Source organism: Danio rerio, chromosome 3, assembly GCF_049306965.1.
Source record: "Danio rerio strain Tuebingen ecotype United States chromosome 3, GRCz12tu, whole genome shotgun sequence".
Classification (NCBI taxonomy): Eukaryota; Metazoa; Chordata; class Actinopteri; order Cypriniformes; family Danionidae; genus Danio; species Danio rerio.
The window spans coordinates 36,468,596-36,485,023 of record NC_133178.1 but is presented as its reverse complement, the minus strand read 5'-3'; the positions used below and the strand labels follow the sequence as shown (position 1 = coordinate 36,485,023).

Sequence of the window (16,428 nt, the reverse complement as noted above, 5' to 3'; positions counted from 1 at the left end):
GACTTAAGGGTGAAGCTGCTAGGCTTTTTGGGTGAGTTTCGGTCACCTGCTCCTTGTGTCCAAAACAGAACTATAACACTGCTTTGCCGAAACCCGGGATCGAACCAGGGACCTTTAGATCTTCAGTCTAACGCTCTCCCAACTGAGCTATTTCGGCTGCCATAACACATACTTCCTGCTGCATTGATCTCTGTGAGACCGAGCAGAGCCCCAAAATGCATCTGACTCCTAAGAGAGTGAATGTTTGGCCAATACGGAGCTCGAACCCGCGACCTTGGCATTATTAGCACCACGCTCTAACCAGCCACTTTCTTCTCACTCTCCGAGAAAGGCCAGAGGAACTGCCATTCTCCGGCCTTTAAGGGACTAGCATGATATTCCAGCTTTTTTTGTGCAGTGCTGGCAAAAACCCAGGTCCCACCGAGATTTGAACTCGGATCGCTGGATTCAGAGTCCAGAGTGCTAACCATTACACCATGGAACCTCAGATTGCTCAACGCTGCTGCTCGGGTGGAAGAGAATGAATAAAAAAAAAAAAAAACAGCCTTGGAGGAAAGTAGCAGAATGTCAATCCAAGGCGATACCAATTTGCATTGATTTCTGAGTAACTCGTCATTCGGCATGCAGGGCTCCTCACACGTATACTGGAGCAGGACCAGGTAGGGCCTTCAAAAGAAAAGAGCTCTATTCCAGGCTATTTGACGACTAAATGGCGGGCAGGGCAAAGAGACCAACACAGCAGATATGATCTATTTTTTTTCTTTTTTGACCACGTTGAAAAATCGGCAAGACTGACCCCACTTAGGGGAATTAGCTCAAATGGTAGAGCGCTCGCTTAGCATGCGAGAGGTAGCGGGATCAATGCCCGCATTCTCCACTTTTGTTTTCATGCCTTTCACATTGGCTTTCATTGTAAAGCTGGTGGCACCGTGAGGATTGAAAGCGAAACTTCTTACGTCAGCTTTGCCGGTTCCTGTGTAGTACTTATCATTGCAACACCTCAGAAGCCCTATCAAGTCACAGTTTTCTTTTATTCAGTGACACGTCCGCAATGGGACATCAAAGCGCTAAATATATAGCAGAGTGCTGTCGATCAGGCCATTGGAATCATCACCAGAAGCGACGTGGCCATCTGGAAGAAAGGATAGCGTTTTGGTCAAGTGGAAGCAGGTGGACTTAAGGGTGAAGCTGCTAGGCTTTTTGGGTGAGTTTCGGTCACCTGCTCCTTGTGTCCAAAACAGAACTATAACACTGCTTTGCCGAAACCCGGGATCGAACCAGGGACCTTTAGATCTTCAGTCTAACGCTCTCCCAACTGAGCTATTTCGGCTGCCATAACACATACTTCCTGCTGCATTGATCTCTGTGAGACCGAGCAGAGCCCCAAAATGCATCTGACTCCTAAGAGAGTGAATGTTTGGCCAATACGGAGCTCGAACCCGCGACCTTGGCATTATTAGCACCACGCTCTAACCAGCCACTTTCTTCTCACTCTCCGAGAAAGGCCAGAGGAACTGCCATTCTCCGGCCTTTAAGGGACTAGCATGATATTCCAGCTTTTTTTGTGCAGTGCTGGCAAAAACCCAGGTCCCACCGAGATTTGAACTCGGATCGCTGGATTCAGAGTCCAGAGTGCTAACCATTACACCATGGAACCTCAGATTGCTCAACGCTGCTGCTCGGGTGGAAGAGAATGAATAAAAAAAAAAAAAAAACAGCCTTGGAGGAAAGTAGCAGAATGTCAATCCAAGGCGATACCAATTTGCATTGATTTCTGAGTAACTCGTCATTCGGCATGCAGGGCTCCTCACACGTATACTGGAGCAGGACCAGGTAGGGCCTTCAAAAGAAAAGAGCTCTATTCCAGGCTATTTGACGACTAAATGGCGGGCAGGGCAAAGAGACCAACACAGCAGATATGATCTATTTTTTTTCTTTTTTGACCACGTTGAAAAATCGGCAAGACTGACCCCACTTAGGGGAATTAGCTCAAATGGTAGAGCGCTCGCTTAGCATGCGAGAGGTAGCGGGATCAATGCCAGCATTCTCCACTTTTGTTTTCATGCCTTTCACATTGGCTTTCATTGTAAAGCTGGTGGCACCGTGAGGATTGAAAGCGAAACTTCTTACGTCAGCTTTGCCGGTTCCTGTGTAGTACTTATCATTGCAACACCTCAGAAGCCCTATCAAGTCACAGTTTTCTTTTATTCAGTGACACGTCCGCAATGGGACATCAAAGCGCTAAATATATAGCAGAGTGCTGTCGATCAGGCCATTGGAATCATCACCAGAAGCGACGTGGCCATCTGGAAGAAAGGATAGCGTTTTGGTCAAGTGGAAGCAGGTGGACTTAAGGGTGAAGCTGCTAGGCTTTTTGGGTGAGTTTCGGTCACCTGCTCCTTGTGTCCAAAACAGAACTATAACACTGCTTTGCCGAAACCCGGGATCGAACCAGGGACCTTTAGATCTTCAGTCTAACGCTCTCCCAACTGAGCTATTTCGGCTGCCATAACACATACTTCCTGCTGCATTGATCTCTGTGAGACCGAGCAGAGCCCCAAAATGCATCTGACTCCTAAGAGAGTGAATGTTTGGCCAATACGGAGCTCGAACCCGCGACCTTGGCATTATTAGCACCACGCTCTAACCAGCCACTTTCTTCTCACTCTCCGAGAAAGGCCAGAGGAACTGCCATTCTCCGGCCTTTAAGGGACTAGCATGATATTCCAGCTTTTTTTGTGCAGTGCTGGCAAAAACCCAGGTCCCACCGAGATTTGAACTCGGATCGCTGGATTCAGAGTCCAGAGTGCTAACCATTACACCATGGAACCTCAGATTGCTCAACGCTGCTGCTCGGGTGGAAGAGAATGAATAAAAAAAAAAAAAAAACAGCCTTGGAGGAAAGTAGCAGAATGTCAATCCAAGGCGATACCAATTTGCATTGATTTCTGAGTAACTCGTCATTCGGCATGCAGGGCTCCTCACACGTATACTGGAGCAGGACCAGGTAGGGCCTTCAAAAGAAAAGAGCTCTATTCCAGGCTATTTGACGACTAAATGGCGGGCAGGGCAAAGAGGCCAACACAGCAGATATGTTCTATTTTTTTTCTTTTTTGACCACGTCGAAAAATCGGCAAGACTGACCCCACCTAGGGGAATTAGCTCAAATGGTAGAGCGCTCGCTTAGCATGCGAGAGGTAGCGGGATCGATGCCCGCATTCTCCACTTTTGTTTTCATGCCTTTCACATTGGCTTTCATTGTAAAGCTGGTGGCACCGTGAGGATTGAAAGCGAAACTTCTTACGTCAGCTTTGCCGGTTCCTGTGTAGTACTTATCATTGCAACACCTCAGAAGCCCTATCAAGTCACAGTTTTCTTTTATTCAGTGACACGTCCGCAATGGGACATCAAAGCGCTAAATATATAGCAGAGTGCTGTCGATCAGGCCATTGGAATCATCACCAGAAGCGACGTGGCCATCTGGAAGAAAGGATAGCGTTTTGGTCAAGTGGAAGCAGGTGGACTTAAGGGTGAAGCTGCTAGGCTTTTTGGGTGAGTTTCGGTCACCTGCTCCTTGTGTCCACAACAGAACTATAACACTGCTTTGCCGAAACCCGGGATCGAACCAGGGACCTTTAGATCTTCAGTCTAACGCTCTCCCAACTGAGCTATTTCGGCTGCCATAACACAAATTTCCTGCTGCATTGATCTCTGTGAGACCAAGCAGAGCCCCAAAATGCATCTGACTCCTAAGAGAGTGAAAGTTTGGCCAATACGGAGCTCTAACCCGCGACCTTGGCATTATTAGCACCACGCTCTAACCAGCTGAGCTAACCGGCCACTTTCTTCTCACTCTCCGAGAAAGGCCAGAGGAACTGCCATTCTCCGGCCTTTAAGGGACTAGCATGATATTCCAGCTTTTTTTGTGCAGTGCTGGCAAAAACCCAGGTCCCACCGAGATTTGAACTCGGATCGCTGGATTCAGAGTCCAGAGTGCTAACCATTACACCATGGAACCTCAAATTGCTCAACGCTGCTGCTTGGGTGGAAGAGAATGAATAAAAAAAAAAAAAACAGCCTTGGAGGAAAGTAGCAGAATGTCAATCCAAGGCGATACCAATTTGCATTGATTTCTGAGTAACTCGTCATTCGGCATGCAGGGCTCCTCACACGTATACTGGAGCAGGACCAGGTAGGGCCTTCAAAAGAAAAGAGCTCTATTCCAGGCTATTTGACGACTAAATGGCGGGCAGGGCAAAGAGGCCAACACAGCAGATATGTTCTATTTTTTTTCTTTTTTGACCACGTCGAAAAATCGGCAAGACTGACCCCACCTAGGGGAATTAGCTCAAATGGTAGCGCGCTCGCTTAGCATGCGAGAGGTAGCGGGATCGATGCCCGCATTCTCCACTTTTGTTTTCATGCCTTTCACATTGGCTTTCATTGTAAAGCTGGTGGCACCGTGAGGATTGAAAGCGAAACTTCTTACGTCAGCTTTGCCGGTTCCTGTGTAGTACTTATCATTGCAACACCTCAGAAGCCCTATCAAGTCACAGTTTTCTTTTATTCAGTGACACGTCCGCAATGGGACATCAAAGCGCTAAATATATAGCAGAGTGCTGTCGATCAGGCCATTGGAATCATCACCAGAAGCGACGTGGCCATCTGGAAGAAAGGATAGCGTTTTGGTCAAGTGGAAGCAGGTGGACTTAAGGGTGAAGCTGCTAGGCTTTTTGGGTGAGTTTCGGTCACCTGCTCCTTGTGTCCAAAACAGAACTATAACACTGCTTTGCCGAAACCCGGGATCGAACCAGGGACCTTTAGATCTTCAGTCTAACGCTCTCCCAACTGAGCTATTTCGGCTGCCATAACACGTACTTCCTGCTGCATTGATCTCTGTGAGACCGAGCAGAGCCCCAAAATGCATCTGACTCGTAAGAGAGTGAAAGTTTGGCCAATACGGAGCTCGAACCCGCGACCTTGGCATTATTAGCACCACGCTCTAACCAGCTGAGCTAACCGGCCACTTTCTTCTCACTCTCCGAGAAAGGCCAGAGGAACTGCCATTCTCAGGCCTTTAAGGGACTAGCATGATATTCCAGCTTTTTTTGTGCAGTGCTGGCAAAAACCCAGGTCCCACCAAGATTTGAACTCGGATCGCTGGATTCAGAGTCCAGAGTGCTAACCATTACACCATGGAACCTCAGATTACTCAACGCTGCTGCTCGGGTGGAAGAGAATGAATAAAAAAAAAAAAACAGCCTTGGAGGAAAGTAGCAGAATGTCAATCCAAGGCGATACCAATTTGCATTGATTTCTGAGTAACTCGTCATTCGGCATGCAGGGCTCCTCACACGTATACTGGAGCAGGACCAGGTAGGGCCTTCAAAAGAAAAGAGCTCTATTCCAGGCTATTTGACGACTAAATGGCGGGCAGGGCAAAGAGGCCAACACAGCAGATATGTTCTATTTTTTTTCTTTTTTGACCACGTCGAAAAATCGGCAAGACTGACCCCACCTAGGGGAATTAGCTCAAATGGTAGAGCGCTCGCTTAGCATGCGAGAGGTAGCGGGATCGATGCCTGCATTCTCCACTTTTGTTTTCATGCCTTTCACATTGGCTTTCATTGTAAAGCTGGTGGCACCGTGAGGATTGAAAGCGAAACTTCTTACGTCAGCTTTGCCGGTTCCTGTGTAGTACTTATCATTGCAACACCTCAGAAGCCCTATCAAGTCACAGTTTTCTTTTATTCAGTGACACGTCCGCAATGGGACATCAAAGCGCTAAATATATAGCAGAGTGCTGTCGATCAGGCCATTGGAATCATCACCAGAAGCGACGTGGCCATCTGGAAGAAAGGATAGCGTTTTGGTCAAGTGGAAGCAGGTGGACTTTAGGGTGAAGCTGCTAGGCTTTTTGGGTGAGTTTCAGTCACCTGCTCCTTGTGTCCACAACAGAACTATAACACTGCTTTGCCGAAACCTGGGATCGAACCAGGGACCTTTAGATCTTCAGTCTAACGCTCTCCCAACTGAGCTATTTCGGCTGCCATAACACAAATTTCCTGCTGCATTGATCTCTGTGAGACCGAGCAGAGCCCCAAAATGCATCTGACTCCTAAGAGAGTGAAAGTTTGGCCAATACGGAGCTCTAACCCGCGACCTTGGCATTATTAGCACCACGCTCTAACCAGCTGAGCTAACCGGCCACTTTCTTCTCACTCTCCGAGAAAGGCCAGAGGAACTGCCATTCTCCGGCCTTTAAGGGACTAGCATGATATTCCAGCTTTTTTTGTGCAGTGCTGGCAAAAACCCAGGTCCCACCGAGATTTGAACTCGGATCGCTGGATTCAGAGTCCAGAGTGCTAACCATTACACCATGGAACCTCAGATTGCTCAGTGCTGCTGCTCGGGTCGAAGAGAATGAATAAAAAAAAAAAAAAACAGCCTTGGAGGAAAGTAGCAGAATGTCAATCCAAGGCGATACCAATTTGCATTGATTTCTGAGTAACTCGTCATTCGGCATGCAGGGCTCCTCACACGTATACTGGAGCAGGACCAGGTAGGGCCTTCAAAAGAAAAGAGCTCTATTCCAGGCTATTTGACGACTAAATGGCGGGCAGGGCAAAGAGGCCAACACAGCAGATATGTTCTATTTTTTTTCTTTTTTGACCACGTCGAAAAATCGGCAAGACTGACCCCACCTAGGGGAATTAGCTCAAATGGTAGAGCGCTCGCTTAGCATGCGAGAGGTAGCGGGATCGATGCCCGCATTCTCCACTTTTGTTTTCATGCCTTTCACATTGGCTTTCATTGTAAAGCTGGTGGCACCGTGAGGATTGAAAGCGAAACTTCTTACGTCAGCTTTGCCGGTTCCTGTGTAGTACTTATCATTGCAACACCTCAGAAGCCCTATCAAGTCACAGTTTTCTTTTATTCAGTGACACGTCCGCAATGGGACATCAAAGCGCTAAATATATAGCAGAGTGCTGTCGATCAGGCCATTGGAATCATCACCAGAAGCGACGTGGCCATCTGGAAGAAAGGATAGCGTTTTGGTCAAGTGGAAGCAGGTGGACTTAAGGGTGAAGCTGCTAGGCTTTTTGGGTGAGTTTCGGTCACCTGCTCCTTGTGTCCAAAACAGAACTATAACACTGCTTTGCCGAAACCCGGGATCGAACCAGGGACCTTTAGATCTTCAGTCTAACGCTCTCCCAACTGAGCTATTTCGGCTGCCATAACACGTACTTCCTGCTGCATTGATCTCTGTGAGACCGAGCAGAGCCCCAAAATGCATCTGACTCGTAAGAGAGTGAAAGTTTGGCCAATACGGAGCTCGAACCCGCGACCTTGGCATTATTAGCACCACGCTCTAACCAGCTGAGCTAACCGGCCACTTTCTTCTCACTCTCCGAGAAAGGCCAGAGGAACTGCCATTCTCCGGCCTTTAAGGGACTAGCATGATATTCCAGCTTTTTTTGTGCAGTTGCGGCAAAAACCCAGGTCCCACCGAGATTTGAACGCGGATCGCTGGATTCAGAGTCCAGAGTGCTAACCATTACACCATGGAACCTCAGATTGCTCAGCGCTGCTGCTCAGGTGGAAGAGAATGAATAAAAAAAAAAAAAACAGCCTTGGAGGAAAGTAGCAGAATGTCAATCCAAGGCGATACCAATTTGCATTGATTTCTGAGTAACTCGTCATTCGGCATGCAGGGCTCCTCACACGTATACTGGAGCAGGACCAGGTAGGGCCTTCAAAAGAAAAGAGCTCTATTCCAGTCTATTTGACGACTAAATGGCGGGCAGGGCAAAGAGGCCAACACAGCAGATATGATCTATTTTTTTTCTTTTTTGACCACGTCAAAAAATCGGCAAGACTGACCCCACCTAGGGGAATTAGCTCAAATGGTAGAGCGCTCGCTTAGCATGCGAGAGGTAGCGGGATCGATGCCTGCATTCTCCACTTTTGTTTTCATGCCTTTCACATTGGCTTTCATTGTAAAGCTGGTGGCACCGTGAGGATTGAAAGCGAAACTTCTTACGTCAGCTTTGCCGGTTCCTGTGTAGTACTTATCATTGCAACACCTCAGAAGCCCTATCAAGTCACAGTTTTCTTTTATTCAGTGACACGTCCGCAATGGGACATCAAAGCGCTAAATATATAGCAGAGTGCTGTCGATCAGGCCATTGGAATCATCACCAGAAGCGACGTGGCCATCTGGAAGAAAGGATAGCGTTTTGGTCAAGTGGAAGCAGGTGGACTTAAGGGTGAAGCTGCTAGGCTTTTTGGGTGAGTTTCTGTCACCTGCTCCTTGTGTCCAAAACAGAACTATAACACTGCTTTGCCGAAACCCGGGATCGAACCAGGGACCTTTAGATCTTCAGTCTAACGCTCTCCCAACTGAGCTATTTCGGCTGCCATAACACGTACTTCCTGCTGCATTGATCTCTGTGAGACCGAGCAGAGCCCCAAAATGCATCTGACTCCTAAGAGAGTGAAAGTTTGGCCAATACGGAGCTCGAACCCGCGACCTTGGCATTATTAGCACCACGCTCTAACCAGCTGAACTAACCGGCCACTTTCTTCTCACTCTCCGAGAAAGGCCAGAGGAACTGCCATTCTCCGGCCTTTAAGGGACTAGCATGATATTCCAGCTTTTTTTGTGCAGTGCTGGCAAAAACCCAGGTCTCACCGAGATTTGAACGCGGATCGCTGGATTCAGAGTCCAGAGTGCCAACCATTACACCATGGAACCTCAGATTGCTCAACACTGCTGCTCGGGTGGAAGAGAATGAATAAAAAAAAAAAAAAACAGCCTTGGAGGAAAGTAGAAGAATGTCAATCCAAGGCGATACCAATTTGCATTGATTTCTGAGTAACTCGTCATTCGGCATGCAGGGCTCCTCACACGTATACTGGAGCAGGACCAGGTAGGGCCTTCAAAAGAAAAGAGCTCTATTCCAGGCTATTTGACGACTAAATGGCGGGCAGGGCAAAGAGGCCAACACAGCAGATATGATCTATTTTTTTTTCTTTTTTGACCACGTCGAAAAATCGGCAAGACTGACCCCACCTAGGGGAATTAGCTCAAATGGTAGAGCGCTCGCTTAGCATGCGAGAGGTAGCGGGATCAATGCCCGCATTCTCCACTTTTGTTTTCATGCCTTTCACATTGGCTTTCATTGTAAAGCTGGTGGCACCGTGAGGATTGAAAGCGAAACTTCTTACGTCAGCTTTGCCGGTTCCTGTGTAGTACTTATCATTGCAACACCTCAGAAGCCCTATCAAGTCACAGTTTTCTTTTATTCAGTGACACGTCCGCAATGGGACATCAAAGCGCTAAATATATAGCAGAGTGCTGTCGATCAGGCCATTGGAATCATCACCAGAAGCGACGTGGCCATCTGGAAGAAAGGATAGCGTTTTGGTCAAGTGGAAGCAGGTGGACTTAAGGGTGAAGCTGCTAGGCTTTTTGGGTGAGTTTCAGTCACCTGCTCCTTGTGTCCAAAACAGAACTATAACACTGCTTTGCCGAAACCCGGGATCGAACCAGGGACCTTTAGATCTTCAGTCTAACGCTCTCCCAACTGTGCTATTTTGGCTGCCATAACACGTACTTCCTGCTGCATTGATCTCTGTGAGACCGAGCAGAGCCCCAAAATGCATCTGACTCCTAAGAGAGCGAAAGTTTGGCCAATACGGAGCTCGAACCCGCGACCTTGGCATTATTAGCACCACACTCTAACCAGCTGAGCTAACCGGCCAATTTCTTCTCACTCTCTGAGAAAGGCCAGAGGAACTGCCATTCTCCGGCCTTTAAGGGACTAGCATGATATTCCAGCTTTTTTTGTGCAGTGCTGGCAAAAACCCAGTTCCCACCGAGATTTGAACTCGGATCGCTGGATTCAGAGTCCAGAGTGCTAACCATTACACCATGGAACCTCAGATTGCTCAACGCTGCTGCTCGGGTGGAAGAGAATGAATAAAAAAAAAAAAAACAGCCTTGGAGGACAGTAGCAGAATGTCAATCCAAGGCGATACCAATTTGCATTGATTTCTGAGTAACTCGTCATTCGGCATGCAGGGCTCCTCACACGTATACTGGAGCAGGACCAGGTAGGGCCTTCAAAAGAAAAGAGCTCTATTCCAGGCTATTTGACGACTAAATGGCGGGCAGGGCAAAGAGGCCAACACAGCAGATATGATCTATTTTTTTTCTTTTTTGACCACGTCGAAAAATCGGCAAGACTGACCCCACCTAGGGGAATTAGCTCAAATGGTAGAGCGCTCGCTTAGCATGCGAGAGGTAGCGGGATCAATGCCCGCATTCTCCACTTTTGTTTTCATGCCTTTCACATTGGCTTTCATTGTAAAGCTGGTGGCACCGTGAGGATTGAAAGCGAAACTTCTTACGTCAGCTTTGCCGGTTCCTGTGTAGTACTTATCATTGCAACACCTCAGAAGCCCTATCAAGTCACAGTTTTCTTTTATTCAGTGACACGTCCGCAATGGGACATCAAAGCGCTAAATATATAGCAGAGTGCTGTCGATCAGGCCATTGGAATCATCACCAGAAGCGACGTGGCCATCTGGAAGAAAGGATAGCGTTTTGGTCAAGTGGAAGCAGGTGGACTTAAGGGTGAAGCTGCTAGGCTTTTTGGGTGAGTTTCGGTCACCTGCTCCTTGTGTCCAAAACAGAACTATAACACTGCTTTGCCGAAACCCGGGATCGAACCAGGGACCTTTAGATCTTCAGTCTAACGCTCTCCCAACTGAGCTATTTCGGCTGCCATAACACATACTTCCTGCTGCATTGATCTCTGTGAGACCGAGCAGAGCCCCAAAATAAATCTGACTCCTAAGAGAGTGAATGTTTGGCCAATACGGAGCTCGAACCCGCGACCTTGGCATTATTAGCACCCTGCTCTAACCAGCCACTTTCTTCTCACTCTCCGAGAAAGGCCAGAGGAACTGCCATTCTCCGGCCTTTAAGGGACTAGCATGATATTCCAGCTTTTTTTGTGCAGTGCTGGCAAAAACCCAGGTCCCACCGAGATTTGAACTCGGATCGCTGGATTCAGAGTCCAGAGTGCTAACCATAACACCATGGAACCTCAGATTTCTCAACGCTGCTGCTCGGGTGGAAGAGAATGAATAAAAAAAAAAAAACAGCCTTGGAGGAAAGTAGCAGAATGTCAATCCAAGGCGATACCAATTTGCATTGATTTCTGAGTAACTCGTCATTCGGCATGCAGGGCTCCTCACACGTATACTGGAGCAGGACCAGGTAGGGCCTTCAAAAGAAAAGAGCTCTATTCCAGGCTATTTGACGACTAAATGGCGGGCAGGGCAAAGAGGCCAACACAGCAGATATGATCTATTTTTTTTCTTTTTTGACCACGTCGAAAAATCGGCAAGACTGACCCCACCTAGGGGAATTAGCTCAAATAGTAGAGCGCTCGCTTAGCATGCGAGAGGTAGCGGGATCGATGCCCGCATTCTCCACTTTTGTTTTCATGCCTTTCACATTGGCTTTCATTGTAAAGCTGGTGGCACCGTGAGGATTGAAAGCGAAACTTCTTACGTCAGCTTTGCCGGTTCCTGTGTAGTACTTATCATTGCAACACCTCAGAAGCCCTATCAAGTCACAGTTTTCTTTTATTCAGTGACACGTCCGCAATGGGACATCAAAGCGCTAAATATATAGCAGAGTGCTGTCGATCAGGCCATTGGAATCATCACCAGAAGCGACGTGGCCATCTGGAAGAAAGGATAGCGTTTTGGTCAAGTGGAAGCAGGTGGACTTAAAGGTGAAGCTGCTAGGCTTTTTGGGTGAGTTTCGGTCACCTGCTCCTTGTGTCCAAAACAGAACTATAACACTGCTTTGCCGAAACCCGGGATCGAACCAGGGACCTTTAGATCTTCAGTCTAACGCTCTCCCAACTGAGCTATTTCGGCTGCCATAACACATACTTCCTGCTGCATTGATCTCTGTGAGACCGAGCAGAGCCCCAAAATGCATCTGACTCCTAAGAGAGTGAAAGTTTGGCCAATACGGAGCTCGAACCCGCGACCTTGGCATTATTAGCACCACGCTCTAGCCAGCTGAGCTAACCGGCCAATTTCTTCTCACTCTCCGAGAAAGGCCAGAGGAACTGCCATTCTCCGGCCTTTAAGGGACTAGCATGATATTCCAGCTTTTTTTGTGCAGTGCTGGCAAAAACCCAGGTCCCACCGAGATTTGAACTCGGATCGCTGGATTCAGAGTCCAGAGTGCTAACCATTACACCATGGAACCTCAGATTGCTCAATGCTGCTGCTCGGGTGGAAGAGAATGAATAAAAAAAAAAAAAACAGCCTTGGAGGAAAGTAGCAGAATGTCAATCCAAGGCGATACCAATTTGCATTGATTTCTGAGTAACTCGTCATTCGGCATGCAGGGCTCCTCACACGTATACTGGAGCAGGACCAGGTAGGGCCTTCAAAAGAAAAGAGCTCTATTCCAGGCTATTTGACGACTAAATGGGGGGCAGGGCAAAGAGGCCAACACAGCAGATATGATCTATTTTTTTTCTTTTTTGACCACGTCGAAAAATCGGCAAGACTGACCCCACCTAGGGGAATTAGCTCAAATGGTAGAGCGCTCGCTTAGCATGCGAGAGGTAGCGGGATCGATGCCCGCATTCTCCATTTTTATTTTCATGCCTTTCACATTGGCTTTCATTGTAAAGCTGGTGGCACCGTGAGGATTGAAAGCGAAACTTCTTACGTCAGCTTTGCCGGTTCCTGTGTAGTACTTATCATTGCAACACCTCAGAAGCCCTATCAAGTCACAGTTTTCTTTTATTCAGTGACACGTCCGCAATGGGACATCAAAGCGCTAAATATATAGCAGAGTGCTGTCGATCGGGCCATTGGAATCATCACCAGAAGCGACGTGGCCATCTGGAAGAAAGGATAGCGTTTTGGTCAAGTGGAAGCAGGTGGACTTAAGGGTGAAGCTGCTAGGCTTTTTGGGTGAGTTTCGGTCACCTGCTCCTTGTGACCAAAACAGAACTATAACACTGCTTTGCCGAAACCCGGGATCGAACCAGGGACCTTTAGATCTTCAGTCTAACGCTCTCCCAACTGAACTATTTCGGCTGCCATAACACGAATTTCCTGCTGCATTGATCTCTGTGAGACCGAGCAGAGCCCCAAAATGCATCTGACTCCTAAGAGAGTGAAAGTTTGGCCAATACGGAGCTCTAACCCGCGACCTTGGCATTATTAGCACCACGCTCTAACCAGCTGAGCTAACCGGCCACTTTCTTCTCACTCTCCGAGAAAGGCCAGAGGAACTGCCATTCTCCGGCCTTTAAGGGACTAGCATGATATTCCAGCTTTTTTTGTGCAGTGCTGGCAAAAACCCAGGTCCCACCGAGATTTGAACTCGGATCGCTGGATTCAGAGTCCAGAGTGCTAACCATTACACCATGGAACCTCAGATTGCTCAATGCTGCTGCTCGGGTGGAAGAGAATGAATAAAAAAAAAAAAAACAGCCTTGGAGGAAAGTAGCAGAATGTCAATCCAAGGCGATACCAATTTGCATTGATTTCTGAGTAACTCGTCATTCGGCATGCAGGGCTCCTCACACGTATACTGGAGCAGGACCAGGTAGGGCCTTCAAAAGAAAAGAGCTCTATTCCAGGCTATTTGACGACTAAATGGCGGGCAGGGCAAAGAGGCCAACACAGCAGATATGTTCTATTTTTTTTCTTTTTTGACCACGTCGAAAAATCGGCAAGACTGACCCCACTTAGGGGAATTAGCTCAAATGGTAGAGCGCTCGCTTAGCATGCTAGAGGTAGCGGGATCGATGCCCGCATTCTCCACTTTTGTTTTCATGCCTTTCACATTGGCTTTCATTGTAAAGCTGGTGGCACCGTGAGGATTGAAAGCGAAACTTCTTACGTCAGCTTTGCCGGTTCCTGTGTAGTACTTATCATTGCAACACCTCAGAAGCCCTATCAAGTCACAGTTTTCTTTTATTCAGTGACACGTCCGCAATGGGACATCAAAGCGCTAAATATATAGCAGAGTGCTGTCGATCAGGCCATTGGAATCATCACCAGAAGCGACGTGGCCATCTGGAAGAAAGGATAGCGTTTTGGTCAAGTGGAAGCAGGTGGACTTAAGGGTGAAGCTGCTAGGCTTTTTGGGTGAGTTTCGGTCACCTGCTCCTTGTGTCCAAAACAGAACTATAACACTGCTTTGCCGAAACCCGGGATCGAACCAGGGACCTTTAGATCTTCAGTCGAACGCTCTCCCAACTGAGCTATTTCGGCTGCCATAACACGTACTTCCTGCTGCATTGATCTCTGTGAGACCGAGCAGAGCCCCGAAATGCATCTGACTCCTAAGAGAGTGAAAGTTTGGCCAATACGGAGCTCGAACCCGCGACCTTGGCATTATTAGCACCACGCTCTAACCAGCTGAGCTAACCGGCCACTTTCTTCTAACTCTCCGAGAAAGGCCAGAGGAACTGCCATCCTCCGGCCTTTAAGGGACTAGCATGATATTCCAGCTTTTTTTGTGCAGTGCTGGCAAAAACCCAGGTCCCACCGAGATTTGAACTCGGATCGCTGGATTCAGAGTCCAGAGTGCTAACCATTAAACCATGGAACCTCAGATTGCTCAATGCTGCTGCTCGGGTGGAAGAGAATGAATAAAAAAAAAAAAACAGCCTTGGAGGAAAGTAGCAGAATGTCAATCCAAGGCGATACCAATTTGCATTGATTTCTGAGTAACTCGTCATTCGGCATGCAGGGCTCCTCACACGTATACTGGAGCAGGACCAGGTAGGGCCTTCAAAAGAAAAGAGCTCTATTCCAGGCTATTTGACGACTAAATGGCGGGCAGGGCAAAGAGGCCAACACAGCAGATATGATCTATTTTTTTTCTTTTTTGACCACGTCGAAAAATCGGCAAGACTGACCCCACCTAGGGGAATTAGCTCAAATGGTAGAGCGCTCGCTGCGCAAAGGAAGGGGCCCAATCTTCTCGCTCACTCGCAAGCGAACAAGTCGCAAAAAACGGAAAAATGCGACAAATTTCGCTTGCAGTAGTGTTCGCGGCTTTGTGACTGTGCATAATGTGGTGTTTTGGTTGCATATTGCATGTCATTCTAAATGTCATTTTTTGCGTGCTGGATTCGAACACACGATCTGTGTAACACAATATCCAATCAGTGTCGGTTTCAGTGGAGCCAATCAGCTGCGCTCTTGTTGAAATTTTACTGACGTAACACAGGCAATTATATTGATATTACTTATATTATGTGGATATTGTTCTTAAAAAGCTTATTACGTTAATTAAAAATGAATGAAAATGTTTCAATTAAACATATGTATGCATGCTTAAGTATATATATATATATATATATATATATATATATATATATATATATATTGATGTATTTATAAATATATATATATATATATATATATATATATATTAATATATTTTATATTTCTTTATGTAATAATAACTTTAAATGAATGCACACAAAAACAAGTAATATGCAAAATGGTTTATTAAAATGAATACAAATATATAAATTGTAAAACAATGTAAAAAAACATATCTTAATATATAAACTATATAATATACAATAAATAAAAACCAATACAATATATTTATTTATTATACACATTATATAAAAACAATACTCTATATATATATATTTATTTTATACACACAATATATTAAACAATAATATGAATAAATAATAAAATACAAGAGTGGGGGCACGTAATATATAAAATATAGTTTTTAAGCAATGTATAAAATGTTATTTTTTTAAGAAATATAAATATATTTTTACATAAAATGCACACAAATATTAAATAAGTACACACAAGACAAAATAAGAGTGGGCCTATGTAATATAAAAGTCTATAAAGTCTATAAAGTGCTACTTTAAAAGGCTACATATTAACACACAAAAATTAAATAAAATGAGGGAAAGAGAGAGTACCCATGTAACATTTACAAAAATATATACTAATAATTTGTACTTTATTCTGGAGCTGGAGTTTGTCCTTTATTTTGCTGGCGCTTTTCTGCCAACCAGTCCTCTAAGGATTTGCCATTTGAAGTTTGCAGACAAAATGTGGCATTACCAAATCGGCTATGGCCAAACTCCTTAGTCTTGGGTTGCCCACATTTGCTGCAAACATTAAAAGTAACCGCACGCACATACTTCCTTTTGTGGACTCCACTTTCCTTCTCCTGTTCCCGTCTGCGCCTGTTCCTCTGGGTGTAACGGGACACAGGAACAGCAGGCGCAGGTAGAGCAGGTGCAGGTGGAGGAACAGGAGGTGCAGGTGGAGGAACAGCAGGTGCAGGTGGAGCAGGTGCAGGTGGAAAGGAGCACACCGTGG

The 16,428-nt window shown here is 46.4% G+C and overlaps 1 long non-coding RNA gene and 40 other non-coding genes across 41 annotated transcripts in view; 7 read left to right on the top strand and 34 right to left on the bottom strand.

The window, feature by feature from the left end:
- Positions 1-16,428, top strand: part of LOC108182894 (uncharacterized) — a 63,021-nt gene that overhangs the window by 34,094 nt on the left and 12,499 nt on the right. The gene's annotated exons all lie outside the window — the stretch shown is intronic.
- Positions 85-157, bottom strand: trnaf-gaa (transfer RNA phenylalanine (anticodon GAA)). The gene has a single exon. It is a non-coding gene; the product is annotated as a tRNA-Phe (tRNA).
- trnaq-cug (transfer RNA glutamine (anticodon CUG)) lies at positions 413-484 on the bottom strand. Its single transcript has one exon. It is a non-coding gene; the product is annotated as a tRNA-Gln (tRNA).
- Positions 805-877, top strand: trnaa-agc (transfer RNA alanine (anticodon AGC)). Its single transcript has one exon. It is a non-coding gene; the product is annotated as a tRNA-Ala (tRNA).
- On the bottom strand, positions 1,258-1,330 carry trnaf-gaa (transfer RNA phenylalanine (anticodon GAA)). Its single transcript has one exon. It is a non-coding gene; the product is annotated as a tRNA-Phe (tRNA).
- trnaq-cug (transfer RNA glutamine (anticodon CUG)) lies at positions 1,586-1,657 on the bottom strand. The gene has a single exon. It is a non-coding gene; the product is annotated as a tRNA-Gln (tRNA).
- trnaf-gaa (transfer RNA phenylalanine (anticodon GAA)) lies at positions 2,432-2,504 on the bottom strand. The gene has a single exon. It is a non-coding gene; the product is annotated as a tRNA-Phe (tRNA).
- On the bottom strand, positions 2,760-2,831 carry trnaq-cug (transfer RNA glutamine (anticodon CUG)). The gene has a single exon. It is a non-coding gene; the product is annotated as a tRNA-Gln (tRNA).
- On the top strand, positions 3,153-3,225 carry trnaa-agc (transfer RNA alanine (anticodon AGC)). Its single transcript has one exon. It is a non-coding gene; the product is annotated as a tRNA-Ala (tRNA).
- trnaf-gaa (transfer RNA phenylalanine (anticodon GAA)) lies at positions 3,606-3,678 on the bottom strand. Its single transcript has one exon. It is a non-coding gene; the product is annotated as a tRNA-Phe (tRNA).
- Positions 3,767-3,840, bottom strand: trnai-aau (transfer RNA isoleucine (anticodon AAU)). Its single transcript has one exon. It is a non-coding gene; the product is annotated as a tRNA-Ile (tRNA).
- On the bottom strand, positions 3,947-4,018 carry trnaq-cug (transfer RNA glutamine (anticodon CUG)). Its single transcript has one exon. It is a non-coding gene; the product is annotated as a tRNA-Gln (tRNA).
- Positions 4,791-4,863, bottom strand: trnaf-gaa (transfer RNA phenylalanine (anticodon GAA)). The gene has a single exon. It is a non-coding gene; the product is annotated as a tRNA-Phe (tRNA).
- Positions 4,952-5,025, bottom strand: trnai-aau (transfer RNA isoleucine (anticodon AAU)). The gene has a single exon. It is a non-coding gene; the product is annotated as a tRNA-Ile (tRNA).
- On the bottom strand, positions 5,132-5,203 carry trnaq-cug (transfer RNA glutamine (anticodon CUG)). The gene has a single exon. It is a non-coding gene; the product is annotated as a tRNA-Gln (tRNA).
- Positions 5,975-6,047, bottom strand: trnaf-gaa (transfer RNA phenylalanine (anticodon GAA)). The gene has a single exon. It is a non-coding gene; the product is annotated as a tRNA-Phe (tRNA).
- On the bottom strand, positions 6,136-6,209 carry trnai-aau (transfer RNA isoleucine (anticodon AAU)). Its single transcript has one exon. It is a non-coding gene; the product is annotated as a tRNA-Ile (tRNA).
- Positions 6,316-6,387, bottom strand: trnaq-cug (transfer RNA glutamine (anticodon CUG)). The gene has a single exon. It is a non-coding gene; the product is annotated as a tRNA-Gln (tRNA).
- On the top strand, positions 6,708-6,780 carry trnaa-agc (transfer RNA alanine (anticodon AGC)). Its single transcript has one exon. It is a non-coding gene; the product is annotated as a tRNA-Ala (tRNA).
- Positions 7,161-7,233, bottom strand: trnaf-gaa (transfer RNA phenylalanine (anticodon GAA)). Its single transcript has one exon. It is a non-coding gene; the product is annotated as a tRNA-Phe (tRNA).
- On the bottom strand, positions 7,322-7,395 carry trnai-aau (transfer RNA isoleucine (anticodon AAU)). The gene has a single exon. It is a non-coding gene; the product is annotated as a tRNA-Ile (tRNA).
- trnaq-cug (transfer RNA glutamine (anticodon CUG)) lies at positions 7,502-7,573 on the bottom strand. Its single transcript has one exon. It is a non-coding gene; the product is annotated as a tRNA-Gln (tRNA).
- Positions 8,346-8,418, bottom strand: trnaf-gaa (transfer RNA phenylalanine (anticodon GAA)). Its single transcript has one exon. It is a non-coding gene; the product is annotated as a tRNA-Phe (tRNA).
- On the bottom strand, positions 8,507-8,580 carry trnai-aau (transfer RNA isoleucine (anticodon AAU)). The gene has a single exon. It is a non-coding gene; the product is annotated as a tRNA-Ile (tRNA).
- trnaa-agc (transfer RNA alanine (anticodon AGC)) lies at positions 9,080-9,152 on the top strand. Its single transcript has one exon. It is a non-coding gene; the product is annotated as a tRNA-Ala (tRNA).
- trnaf-gaa (transfer RNA phenylalanine (anticodon GAA)) lies at positions 9,533-9,605 on the bottom strand. The gene has a single exon. It is a non-coding gene; the product is annotated as a tRNA-Phe (tRNA).
- Positions 9,694-9,767, bottom strand: trnai-aau (transfer RNA isoleucine (anticodon AAU)). The gene has a single exon. It is a non-coding gene; the product is annotated as a tRNA-Ile (tRNA).
- Positions 9,874-9,945, bottom strand: trnaq-cug (transfer RNA glutamine (anticodon CUG)). The gene has a single exon. It is a non-coding gene; the product is annotated as a tRNA-Gln (tRNA).
- On the top strand, positions 10,265-10,337 carry trnaa-agc (transfer RNA alanine (anticodon AGC)). Its single transcript has one exon. It is a non-coding gene; the product is annotated as a tRNA-Ala (tRNA).
- On the bottom strand, positions 10,718-10,790 carry trnaf-gaa (transfer RNA phenylalanine (anticodon GAA)). The gene has a single exon. It is a non-coding gene; the product is annotated as a tRNA-Phe (tRNA).
- trnaq-cug (transfer RNA glutamine (anticodon CUG)) lies at positions 11,046-11,117 on the bottom strand. The gene has a single exon. It is a non-coding gene; the product is annotated as a tRNA-Gln (tRNA).
- On the bottom strand, positions 11,889-11,961 carry trnaf-gaa (transfer RNA phenylalanine (anticodon GAA)). Its single transcript has one exon. It is a non-coding gene; the product is annotated as a tRNA-Phe (tRNA).
- On the bottom strand, positions 12,050-12,123 carry trnai-aau (transfer RNA isoleucine (anticodon AAU)). The gene has a single exon. It is a non-coding gene; the product is annotated as a tRNA-Ile (tRNA).
- On the bottom strand, positions 12,230-12,301 carry trnaq-cug (transfer RNA glutamine (anticodon CUG)). The gene has a single exon. It is a non-coding gene; the product is annotated as a tRNA-Gln (tRNA).
- On the top strand, positions 12,621-12,693 carry trnaa-agc (transfer RNA alanine (anticodon AGC)). The gene has a single exon. It is a non-coding gene; the product is annotated as a tRNA-Ala (tRNA).
- Positions 13,074-13,146, bottom strand: trnaf-gaa (transfer RNA phenylalanine (anticodon GAA)). Its single transcript has one exon. It is a non-coding gene; the product is annotated as a tRNA-Phe (tRNA).
- On the bottom strand, positions 13,235-13,308 carry trnai-aau (transfer RNA isoleucine (anticodon AAU)). Its single transcript has one exon. It is a non-coding gene; the product is annotated as a tRNA-Ile (tRNA).
- Positions 13,415-13,486, bottom strand: trnaq-cug (transfer RNA glutamine (anticodon CUG)). Its single transcript has one exon. It is a non-coding gene; the product is annotated as a tRNA-Gln (tRNA).
- Positions 14,259-14,331, bottom strand: trnaf-gaa (transfer RNA phenylalanine (anticodon GAA)). The gene has a single exon. It is a non-coding gene; the product is annotated as a tRNA-Phe (tRNA).
- Positions 14,420-14,493, bottom strand: trnai-aau (transfer RNA isoleucine (anticodon AAU)). The gene has a single exon. It is a non-coding gene; the product is annotated as a tRNA-Ile (tRNA).
- Positions 14,600-14,671, bottom strand: trnaq-cug (transfer RNA glutamine (anticodon CUG)). The gene has a single exon. It is a non-coding gene; the product is annotated as a tRNA-Gln (tRNA).